At 39.9% G+C, this 12,612-nt stretch overlaps 1 long non-coding RNA gene across 1 annotated transcript; it reads right to left on the reverse strand.

Moving 5' to 3' along the window:
• Positions 1–243: 243 nt before the first annotated feature.
• Positions 244–11,456, reverse strand: LOC116274918. The gene is made up of 3 exons (XR_004183746.1): positions 11,143–11,456; positions 10,173–10,291; positions 244–517 (listed from the first exon to the last, which is right to left on the reverse strand). It is a non-coding gene; the product is annotated as an uncharacterized LOC116274918 (long non-coding RNA).
• Between the last annotated feature and the right edge of the window lie 1,156 nt (positions 11,457–12,612).

The raw sequence follows: 12,612 nt of genomic DNA on the forward strand, positions 1-12,612 counted from the left end.
AGGATTGCTTTGGCTATTCAGGCTCTTTTCTGGTTCCATATGAATTTCAGGATTTTTTTTTCTATTTCTGTGAAAAATGACACTGCTATTTTGATACAGATTGCATTGAATCTGACGATTTCTTTAGGCAGTATGGTTATTTTAATGATATTAATTCTTTCAATCCATAACCATGGGATGTCTTTCCATTTGTTTGTATCCTCATCCATTTCTTTCATCAGTGTTTTGAAGTATTCCCTGTAGAGGTCTTTCACCTTCTTGGTTAAATTTATTCCTGCTTTTATTTTGTTTTTAGCTATTGTAAATGGAATTGCCTTCTTGATTTCTTTCTCAGCTAGTTCTGGTGCTTTACATGCTCAGAGAAACTTCTCTAGTAATGAACTAAGAAATGATCTCTGAAAATATAGTCTTTCAAGGCTGAATCTTTAAAAGTCATCCTCAGTCTTAAGCAAACTGGCATTCTCATAAATCGCTATTGGGACTTGTTAAGCCCTTGTGGAGGATGTTTTGACACCATCTATGAAATGAAAAATGGAAAAGTCTTAGCAACTCTACTTCTAGAAATTATCCAATGAATGTATTCAGGCACATGAAATGATAAATGTTCATTATTCACTAGAGCATAATTATAATAGGAAAAGACCAAAAGCAACCTAAATGATCACCAATAGGGGACTCAAGTAATTATATTGCATCCATACAATGAAATACTACATAACTGTAAAAAAAAAGAGAAAGCTCTTTATGTACTGAGGTAGAAATCTCTCCAATGTACACTATATGAAAAAAGTAAAGGCCGGGCGCGGTGGCTCAAGCCTGTAATCCCAGCACTTTGGGAGGCCGAGACGGGCGGATCACGAGGTCAGGAGATCAAGACCATCCTGGCTAACAGGGTGAAACCCCGTCTCTATTAAGAAATACAAAAAAACTAGCCGGGCGAGGTGGCGGGCGCCTGTAGTCCCAGCTACTCGGGAGGCTGAGGCCGGAGAATGGCGTGAACCCGGGAGGCGGAGCTTGCAGTGAGCTGAGATCCGGCCACTGCACTCCAGCCTGGGCGACAGAGCGAGACTCTGTCTCAAAAAAAAAAAAAAAAAAAAAAAAAGTAATGTACAGAACAGGGAAACAGAATGTTACCATTTGTGCACTAAAAGGGGAAAGAACATTTGTGCACTAAAAGGGGAAAGAACATATAATCAAATTGGTTCTTAACTCATTTTTTAAAAATCTCTAGGATACACAGGAAACATAATAATGACTACCTGTTAAGAAGGAGAATTTTGGTATGGGGGCAGAGGTGGGACGAAGGCTTTCTACTATAGACTCTTTTATATTTTAACTATTAACCATTCTACCCTCTCCAACTTGATGAGTCAACTTTTACCTCCTAATGAGCTGCCAAAAATGCTACTGATTGAACCAGCCCTAAATAAAATGATGAAGATTGTCCTTGGGCTCCTCATCTGACCTGGACGGTTTTCTGCTTCTGCTGTGTTAGCATACATTCTGTCTGCTCCTTACTGTTGTCTGCCCTAAATTCTCAAAGCCTTCACCACTGACCTTCTTCTCCCTACCACGCCACACGCCCAAGGATCCTCGCCGTAAGTCACTTCTCTGCCAGAGTTCCCAAAGCAGGGGTTACATATACTCTTTCTTCATTAGTAGTGGGTATTTTGTTGTTGTTGTTTCCCTCTGGGGGTGGCGTGTGGTGGAAGTTGCCCAATATCAAATCCTCTTCCATTTTGTGTATAGTCTTGTGAGAGGCTTTGCTCTACAGGACCAAAAGGGACAGATCCTTTGTTTCTGTACTCCCTGAAAGGCAGAGCTGCTTAGAACTCTAGAGTTTGGGAGAATGACCCAAAGACAGAGGCTCAGATAGGACTGGTTGATGGAGGAAGGCACTGAGGATGGCAGTATCCACAGACACAGCAGCTGGCTGGCCAGATTGTTAAGGCTGCCTAGCCTCTGGGGCCCTCGTGGTTCCTGCCCATTTTCTAAGCCTATTCCTCGAGCCTCCTGTCATTTCTGTGAGTCTCCATTATCTGTCCAATAAACCTTTTGTGCTTAAAACAATACGATAGGTAAAAAAAAAACTTTGACCGATAGACTTTAAACAAAAACTTGAGAACCTATCATAACAGAGAAGGATATAGGTAAATAAAATACAAATATGATTACTGTTCTCAAGAAGACTGTCACCTAATTCTGGAAATATAAAGAATGAAAAGAAGTGTGTGTATGTGTTAAGAAATGGTATGGTCAAAGGACAAAGAAAGAAGTCAATGATTTGGAGCAGTTAGAGAAAGCTGTGGCCCTCCCAAGCAGAATTCGCCTTTCATACTTCCCAAGCAGAATTCAATCCTCTTTACAATTACCCTTTTTTATCTGCTATCAAAATTAGCTGTTTACATACCAATCTTTTGCATAGTCTATGAGTTCCTCGAAGACAGAGATTATACGAGCCTAACTAGTGCTAGAAAAACTCATCCATCCATTCATTTCACACATGGAGCCAGAAACTGGTCATAAGGTGTCTGATAAGCTGATTGCAAGGTATTGGGATAAGGGTAAGAGGTGAGAAAAGGAGAGGTAGGGTAAGAAAAGAAAAAAGGCTTCCTACAGGGGAGGAAACAAAGTTGGGAAAATAGGGTGCAGACATTATTTAGTGCATTGAACACCATGCTAAATATCAAGAAAGATGGCCAACTCAAATGGATACAGGAACAAACAGGAAGTGTAAATGACTGGAGTGACTGAGCTAGATAAATGTGATAGAGGCTGGGTGTGGTGGCTGTAATCCCAGCACTTTTGGAGGCCAAGGAGGGAGGATCACTTGAGGCCAGGAGTTCAAGACCAGCCTGAGCAACACAGCGAGACCGTCCCTACAAACAATGAAAAAAGTATCCAGGTGTGGTAGCACACACCAGTAGTCCCAGCTACTCAGGAGGCTGAAGAAGGAGGATCACTTGAGACCAGGAGTTTGAGGCTACACCGAGCCATGACTGTGCCACTGCATTCCAGCCTACATGGTAGAGTGAGACCCTGTCATAAAGAAAAGAAAAGAAAAGAAAAAGAAAAGAAAGTTTTTAAAAAACAATAGGATGTCATGCAGCCTTGCCCCAAAGCATTCAATTAAAAAGAAAAAAAATAAAAGCACTTTGCCAGTAACTAAAAATAAATTTGCAGGTCACATACTACCGAACTGTGACTTCTGTAGGAAGGCCATGGAGAACTTTTTGAGTAAGACACAAACAGGATTAGAAGGATAGATTAAGAAGACAAACCAAGCAGTAGTACACATGGAGAGAAAAGCAAAGAGCTCAGGAGGATGAGCAAGAAAGAATAAGGCTCTGAATTAGGATAAGAGTAATATTATCAATGAGTGAAACTATTATTAGATAAAAAGTTGATATGGAACTAAACAATGAAGGTAAGGCTATCAACACTTGAACCCACTGATCAATTGTAGCATCACTAAAATGAGGAAATAGAGGAAGGTGTGATAGATACTACAAAGAAAACTTCCACAGGACTTAAGTTATTAGATGTGAGACAGAAGAAGAATGGAGAATAGAAATTAATGGGCCGGGCATCGTGGCTCACGCCTCTAATCCCAGCACTTTGGGAGGCCCAGGCGGGCAGATCACAAGGTTAGGAGATTGAAACCACGGTGAAACCCCGTCTCCACTAAAAATACAAAAAATTAGCCAGGCGCGGTGGCCGGTGCCTGTAGTCCAGCTACTCAGGAGGCTGAGGCAGGAGAATGGCGTGAACCCGGGAGGCGGAGCTTGCAGTGAGCCGAGACTGCGCCACTGCACTCCAGCCTGGGCGACAGAGCGAGACTCCGTCTCAAAAAAAAAAAAAAAAAGGAAAGGAAATTAATGACTATTTCCATATTTTAAGCTTGGTATCTAGACGAATAATGAAGACACTGAGAGATACAGGGAAAGCAAGAGGTAGAAGGAGTTTTCAAGAGGGTTACTAGAAGCAGCTGGGTGCAGTGATAAGAACATCAAATTGGATAGGCGTTTTGCCAGCTCTACCACTACTTACCTTGAGTAAACACAACCTCTGGACCCTGTGTTCTCCTCTAAAAAAATGAGATTAAACTAGGTCCTCTGTATGATTCTTCCAGATATGGCATTCCAAGATAAGTGTGGTTTAAACACCGTTAAGGTATCTCAGGATAGTGAAAAGGGGGAAATATTCCCTATGGATTTTTTAAACGATGTACATTTCTTTAATATATACATACATGTGGAAGATATATAAAATAACTTCAAAGTATATGCTTATCTTTAGCATATAAGTGGATTTTAAAATACTTTTTGTTGAGTTTGTATATATTTTAAATTTTCAAATAATTGCCTATATTTAGATTCTCCAATTCTACTCCTTCCATTCTCACTTAAATGTACTCCAATCAGGCTTTTGCCCACATGAAACTTTATGAAACTACTTTTTTTATGTGGTAAAATATGCATAAAATAAAACTTACCACCTTATCTATTTTTAAGCATACAGTTCAATGGCAGCCATCCACGAACTCTTTTCTCTTGCAAAATTGAAACTCACCCATTAAAAAATAACTCCCTATTCTCCCCCTACCAACCCTGGCAATCACTATTCTACTTTCTGTCTCTATAAATTTGACTGCTGCAGTTACTTCATGTAAGTGGAATCATACAGTATTTGTCCTTTTGAGATTACCTATTTCATATAGCAAAATGTCCTCAAGGTTCATCTATGTTGTAGCATGTGCCATAATTTCCTTCTTTTTAAGGCCAAATAATATTCCACTGTAAAATGTTGTTAAGGAATTGTTATAATGAAGATCAAGCTGTTACCATTTCAACCTAGTGATCAGTCATTGGATCCCTGGAAGTACGAAAAGCAAACATTACATGCCACCTGATGTGAATCTATGAAGTATTCATGCCCAAAAATATTGGGCCTAATTCTGATTAAGCCTGTAGAGGCTTCAGTATCTAACACAGTTACTATGGCCCATGTAGATGTTTAAATTTAAAAAGTAAAATAAAAAAACAAGCTTCTTCATCACAATAACCACATTTCAAGTACTCAAAAGCCACATGTAGTCATTAGATAGTGCATATACAGAACATTTCCATCATTGCAAAAGTTTTATTGGATGGTGCTCTTCTGTACCTAATTCCATTTAAAAGAAATGTGGAGGAGAAGGGGATAAAGGAACAAGTTAAATGACACCAGAAAGAAGTGAACAGAAAAGTTCAGAAAACAGGGCATTCTACAGAACAATAAGTACATGGCAGGAGGAAAAGGGGAGAGAGGAGGAAACTATGCTAGATTTTAAAAGACTTAATCTATGAAATGTCCAGACAGTAAAATTTATTCAAATAGAAAGAAAATCAGCGGCTGCCTGAGGGTGAAAGTAGGAGCAGGGATTGACTGCAAATGGACTGGAGGAAATTTTGAAGGGTAATGGTAATGTTCTAAAACTGGATTATGATGATAGTTGCCCAACTCTACAAGTTTATTAATGTTACTGATTGTCTAAAAAAGAAAAAAAGTCGTAAAACAACTCTGTTGTATGGACCTTGTTTGGACCTGACTCAACCTAACTCTAAAGACATTTTTGAGATAGTCAAATAAATTTGGTTATGGATTAAATACTAAAAATATATCATTTATTTTATTGGGTGCAAATGGCATATTTGTCCATATTTTTAGAGATGTTTATTAAATGTTTAGAATGTCTGAGATATGCTTTAATATACTACAACAGATTTTTTAAAATGGGAAAAAGAATGAAGTAAATAGGGTAAAATCTTGACAATTATTGAATCTAGGTGATAGATATATGGTAGTTCATTGTACTATTTTTTTCTACATTTGAATATGTTTGAAGTATTTTATAATTTTAAAAAATTGATGGTTACTATAATACCCTCTCATGGTCAATACCATAAACCAAGGTAATAATGAGTTTGTGTGATTTTCCAGTATTGCCAGCAACTAAGACACCAGGTTATCGTTCTAAGTCTCAGTTTTTAAAATTGCTGCAAGTCAAAAAAAAAAAAGACTGGTGCGGTGGCTCACGCCTCCTATAATGCCAGCACTTTGGGAGGCTGAGGCGGGTGGGTCACTTGAGGTCAGGAGTTCGAGACCATCCTGGCCAACATAGTGAAACCCTGGCTCTACAAAAAATTCAGAAATTAGCTGGGGTGGTGGCACGTGCCTATAATCCCAGATACTTGGGAGGTTGAGGCAGGAGAATCGCTTGAACCCAGGAGGTCAAGGTTGCAGTGAAGTAAGATTGCACCAGGCACTCCAGTCTGGGAGACAGAGTTAGACTCTGTCTCAGAGAAAAAATAAAAATAAAAAAATAAACTAACTGCAAGTCTCCAAAGCAAAATTTAATTGCTTACCTTTAAGTCATCATTTGAAACTTCAAAACGTTATATAAACCCACTCTGTCTTTTTTTCTGTTTTTTTTTTTTTTTGCTGGGGGAAGTTGGGGTGGGATAGGAGGTGTATGTATATATTTTTTTCTACCAACTCAATTTAGTCTCTCTTCATTGCATACTTTACACCACACAGGTCATGAAATAAATCCATCAGCATTCTCAGTAACTAGCCTGTGATAAATATGCCTGGCACCAATGCAATGTATTTAAGCCCTTTCAACAGCTTTTTCTTTGTGCACATCTGCAGGCTTTCCATGCACATCTGCATACAGAATCCACAACCATGATCTGCATTATAATTAATGTAGCAGCACATCCGACCAGGTCCACAGAGTGTTGATGTATAACCGGCTTTGAGATCTGCAGGGAACTAAGGATGCCCTGGGGAGAAAGTGAGGCTAATTTCAGATCAGGCACTGGACAAGCTGTAAGTGGTAAGACACTTGTTCTTCTGAAACAGCTATGACATCGCTGGAGGAAAATCTTAGTGTGCATGTATGTCTGTGTGTTGCATACATATCCATTTACTTGAAGTCCTAGTTTCTCTCCTCTTGCACTCCTGACCACATCCCTCATATACCCACTCTAAATGACCAAGTCACAGCCCAAACATTTACATACAGATACATTAAAACCTAAGTAAAAAGCCTTCTTTGGCTACCACTGATGGAAAATCACTGAAGCATGGATTCTAGTAGTGGTGTAGAGCAAGCACAGAAATATTAGACCTAAACTACACACCCCTCTTATTCCATTCCCTTGGTAGTTAAGACTTTCTTCTTCTTCCCCATCCTGTCCCATTAAAAATGTTTTTACATTAAAATCTAGATAGAAATCTCAGGACTAGGCCAAGTTCCTACTTACGTGCATTTCTTCAAAGGTCTTCAGGGACACTCATTGTCCACTTTCATTGTTCTATTCCACAGCTAAAGCACAGAATGGGGTCCCATGAAACTCAGCAAGAAGCAGGGCAACTTTATTCTATATCTTTTTAGCCTAGAATGCTGTGAGTCAGTACTGTCCAATAAAGGTTTTTGCAATGATATCCAGTATAATAGCCACAAGCCACATGTGGGTTTTGAGCATTTAAAATGTGTCTATTGTGACTCAAGGAAGAGAACTATTGATTTTATCTAACTTAAATTTAAATAGCCACATGGTGCTGGTGGCTACCATATTGGACAACATTGTAGTAAGTGAAAGACTTTTATTTGTTGTGTTTTCACTTAGGAGACTTGTTATATACAAAACATTCTTTAAAATAATTTTGTCTCTGTCATCTACACACATACACACACACACACACACAGATATATTAAATCTTAATAGTGCTTAACTCTAGGAGAGCATCTATAGAATCAGACATCCAAATACATTTTGAGTGAATAAATATGCTTATATTTAACAAGTTTTAAAATAAACAAGTAATATTTAAAAATCAGAGAAAGCTATAAACAAATATCATAGTCATTAAAACTATGCATATGAAGATATATACCGATGTGAAAAATAAACAGAAGCAAAATACAAAACCAAATACAAAATGCCATCTATGTTTTTGGTCATAAGTACTAAAAAATTAGGTAGGTATGTGTCAAAGGATTGAAAGGGAACATAACCCATGAAAATAACCAGATGGAGCAACAGGTTATAAATGGATTTTGAACATTCGTATATAAGTAAAGTTTCAGAAAAAATAAACAAAGGTTGAAAGGCAATGCAATTTAAAGGACTGAGTGTAGAAATAGTCTCATAAAACTTGAATGTTGGAAGCGAATAACTACCCATATGACTGGCAACTCGAGGGCTGAGGATATGGAGGCTGAAAGAATTCCAGTCGTGGGCTGCAGAGGGAGATGTAACGAGAACTGAGAAATCGATGACTTAAGAAAAAAAAGGGGGGGAAAGAAAGCTTGTAAATGAGCATAAGACAGCTAATCAGAAATAATGTTAATATTCAGTCAGTAAAAGACTTAACGTTGTTCCAAGGCCATTGACTGAGCGGCCAGAAAGGCTCAACATTGCTTTCCAGATGTGACCCATTCCTGAGGTTAGCATCAATCATATTTAATTCCCCTGGACAGGTGAAGCAATTGAAACAATGGTTCTCAAACTATAAAATGAGATTCCTAAGCCCCATTCCCAGAGCCTGAGAAATACTGATTTAAAAGAATAACTTGCTCTAAATTCTGGCATAGGAAAAAGGGTATGAACACTTTGATGCTCTTTATGGATAAAATCTGTCTTCTATTTAATAAAGATGACTAAACAAGGTTTTTTTTGTTTGTTTGTTTTTTGTTTTTTTTTGAGATGGAGTCTCACTTTGTTGCCCAGACTGAAGTGGAGTGCAGTGGCACGATCTCAGCTCATTGCAACCTACACCTCCTGAGTTCAAGTGATTCTCCTGCCTCAGCCTCCCAAGCAGCTGCGATTACAGGTACACACCACCATGCCTGGCTGTTTTTTGTATTTTAGTAGAGATGGGGTTTCACCATGTTGGCCAGGCTGGTCTTGAGCTCCTGACCTCAAGTGATCCACCTGCCTCGGCCTCCTGAAGTGCTGGGATTACAGGCTTGAGCCACCACACCCAGTCTAAACAAGTTTTTTGATGACTTGGGGGAACTTTAGTGCCTATGACCATAGCCCCTTATTGTTTCACAGAATTTAATAAAGAAGGGGGACCGGAAAAGCTGTCTTTAAACATGTGAGGACCTGTCAAGCAATAAAGGTTGAAGACTTGCTTTGTGGGACATCAAAGATAAGCCAGAAGGGGGATGATTTCAGTGTGATATAAGGACGTTTTAGAAGAAATGGGATCCCATAGAAGGTGGTGGGCATCCGGTCCGTAAGCTATTATAAATGACAATTTGGTCTATAATTTGCGTGAAGAATTTAACCAGCAACAGTAAGATTACGTGACCAGTAACCTCCCTTTCTACACCTTGATACAGCCTACCTGACACTAGTAGAATTTACTACTGTTACAAAATAGAACTCAAAGTTCATTTGGAAGTATTTTATTTTACATATAACTGCTTCATGGTAATTGCTTCTTGGTGATTATATAAGCAGCTCATATCAATATGATTTTTACTTTTACATGGAAAATCATTTGATTCCTCTCTCTCACTTTTCTGGTACCTAAAGTCAAAGTCGATATTGCATTTCCCTCACATCATTCCAGGATCATTTATTCAACAAATAATTTTTGCCATCTAATAAGCATCAGGTACCATGCATTCAGGTCAGAAAAATAGCTAAAGTCATCATCAATACACACAAATTAAGAAACAAAAGTCCTGAATCTGATTCTCCCCATACTCAGGTTTCATTTTTTTTTTTTTTTTTTTTTGAGACGGAGTCTCGCGCTGTGTCACCCAGGCTGGAGTGCAGTGGCGCGATCTCGGCTCACTGCAAGCTCCGCCTCCCAGGTTCAGGCCATTCTCCTGCCTCAGCCTCCGAGTAGCTGGGACTACAGGCGCCCGCCACCACGCCCGGCTAGTTTTTTGTAATTTTAGTAGAGACGGGGTTTCACCGTGTTAGCCAGGATGGTCTCCATCTCCTGACCTCGTGATCCTCCCGCCTCGGCCTCCCAAAGTGCTGGGATTACAGGCTTGAGCCACCGCGCCCGGCCAGGTTTCATTTTCTTAACCCATCCCTGTGTTCCAGGGCAGACTTTCCCGTATTATACCCATGGAAACCCCCAATTTTCCCTCTTACCCTCACCTCCATTATCTGAGAGGTGCTTGAGCAACATGTCCAGCTGCTGCTTCTCCCCAGACCGGACCCCAAGTCCAGGTGTCTCTGATGCAGTGGAGATTGGGGGCCAGGAGGATGAGGACTACCTGTCTAGAGGGAACAACAGGATTACCATAGGGAAGGAAGAAGAAAACTCAGGGCAGGATATTACACAGTAAGAATGAACTCTGGGAAGTTTAAAGCAGAGGACTAGAGCTAGGAAAGGAAAAGGGGTGTTTTGTTTTGTTTTGTTTTGTTTTGTTTTTAACAAGGGTTAGGAAGTCCTACTGCCAGGAAACAGAGGTGACTCGAGCCCAGGGCTTGCCATAGAAGTCAGCAATGCCAAAAGGTGCCTCTGTATACTCAGCAGCTGTGAGGCAATCAATCCCTCAGGGAACCTGTAGGCTATCACTCTAGTAAAGATGATGTTTAAAGAGGGGACTCCAGGGGAAAGAGGAAATGACTACTGGTACTTTTTTTCTTATCTTATTGTGAAATATGTCCAAGAAATAAGCATATATAATATACAGTGTAAAGAATAAGAAAACAAACACCTGTGTTCCCATCTCCCAAAGAAAGAATATTTTCTTCACCCCTTTTGCTCCAGCTCCTTGAGCATTCCCAAACAATTGAAGTAGATCCCTCTCAGGTGTGGTGTAATTTCCTTAAACTGCAGAATGCCCCTGTGCAAACTCTACGCACAACATCACCCTTACTTGCCTCCTACTGCTTAAAAGTTCTTTTAATGAATTAAGATAAAAACATTCTTTCTATACTAAAATTAAAGACTTTAAAATAGAAAGTTAGCATATTGCTGTAAGTCTATTTAGTCAAAATGTAAATGATCCCAGCTAATTTCCTGTTTTATAGGGGAAAAGAATTTGAAAGAAAAGGTCCTATGACCCTGAAAATATTGGGGGGTGGAGAAAGCTGAAGGCTCAACAAAAACTTCACATACCTCACCAGTTTCCCCTGGACTTGAACAATTAGCTTTCATGCATACATAAAGAGAGGTTGGGAGCAGAGATACTTCCTGGTCTGTGTACCTGCGCTCACCTGAGCAGCCACTAGGCTGCCCATTCTTTTCATTCTCCCATGTGGTCACAAACACCTGGCATTGCCCTGGCAACGAAATAAATATGCTGGAACTGCCCCCTCAGGCTTCTAAGTCGTTGGCCATTTGTTCCACTAAGTTTACACAAGAAACTGGTACTATCTGAACCAAATTAATCCAACCAAAATTTACTGAGTGCTTCCTGTATGAATATATGTCTAGGTTGTCTATTTTCTTTTTTTTTTTTTTTTTTTTTTTTTTTTTGAGACGGAGTCTCGCGCTGTGTCACCCAGGCTGGAGTGCAGTGGCGCGATCTCGGCTCACTGCAAGCTCCGCCTCCCAGGTTCAGGCCATTCTCCTGCCTCAGCCTCCGAGTAGCTGGGACTACAGGCGCCCGCCACCACGCCCGGCTAGTTTTTTGTATTTTTAGTAGAGACGGGGTTTCACCATGTTAGCCAGGATGGTCTCGATCTCCTGACCTCGTGATCCGCCCGCCTCGGCCTCCCAAAGTGCTGGGATTACAGGCTTGAGCCACCGCGCCCGGCCAGGTTGTCTATTTTCTAATTTCTCCCTTTCAGTTAGATGGTATACAAACCCCATGGCACTAATTGTTTAAGGATAGGAATGAAGATTCTTTTGCACAGCCACATTTGTCTATAAGAAGTTATATCCTTGCATGTTCCACTCTTTCTTTCCTACACTGGAAAACAATTCCTACACAGTCCCAGTCCCTTCCCCGGGTCCTATCACAAGGAGGCTAATGATGTTGTCAGTGGCAGCAACTCTTCAGCAGAGCATTGATATTATGAGCTTACCTTTTCACCACCTTAACACAATGCTGACTTGACTCAGAATCAGAGCCCCTGTCTCCAGATTTAAAAAAAAAAAAAAAAAAAAGGGACAATGCCTTAAAAAGAAACAAATTAGACAATGACCAGTCCAGGCATTTGATTAGGTTTAAACTGAGTTACCCCACATTAGTCAACAATGTTGAGTTAATCATTACTAGAAATGGTCAGCAATAGGAAATAACTTCAGATATTAGATGAGGAAATGGAAGTGCACAACTGCTAAGTGACTGAACTAAAAACACAGGTAATGGCCGACCAAGGACTATATGTTTTCCAAACCATGCATTTCTTCTGGGTCCCCAAATATAGCAGAGTCATGACTGCAGAAGGATTGTTTTCTATAACTAAAAAACAAACAATCTAGCTCCCTGAGAAGCAACACTCTCCTAACCTGAACCCAAAACAACCCCTATCAGAAGCTCAAGGTCTTCCTCTGGAGTTCTTCTGCCTAAGGAGAAAATTCTTATCATCACTCTTCAAATCTAAAATGGCTTATGACATACAACCAGTTCTCAAAGAAACC

Source organism: Papio anubis, chromosome 5 (assembly GCF_008728515.1).
Source record: "Papio anubis isolate 15944 chromosome 5, Panubis1.0, whole genome shotgun sequence".
NCBI lineage: Eukaryota > Metazoa > Chordata > Mammalia > Primates > Cercopithecidae > Papio > Papio anubis.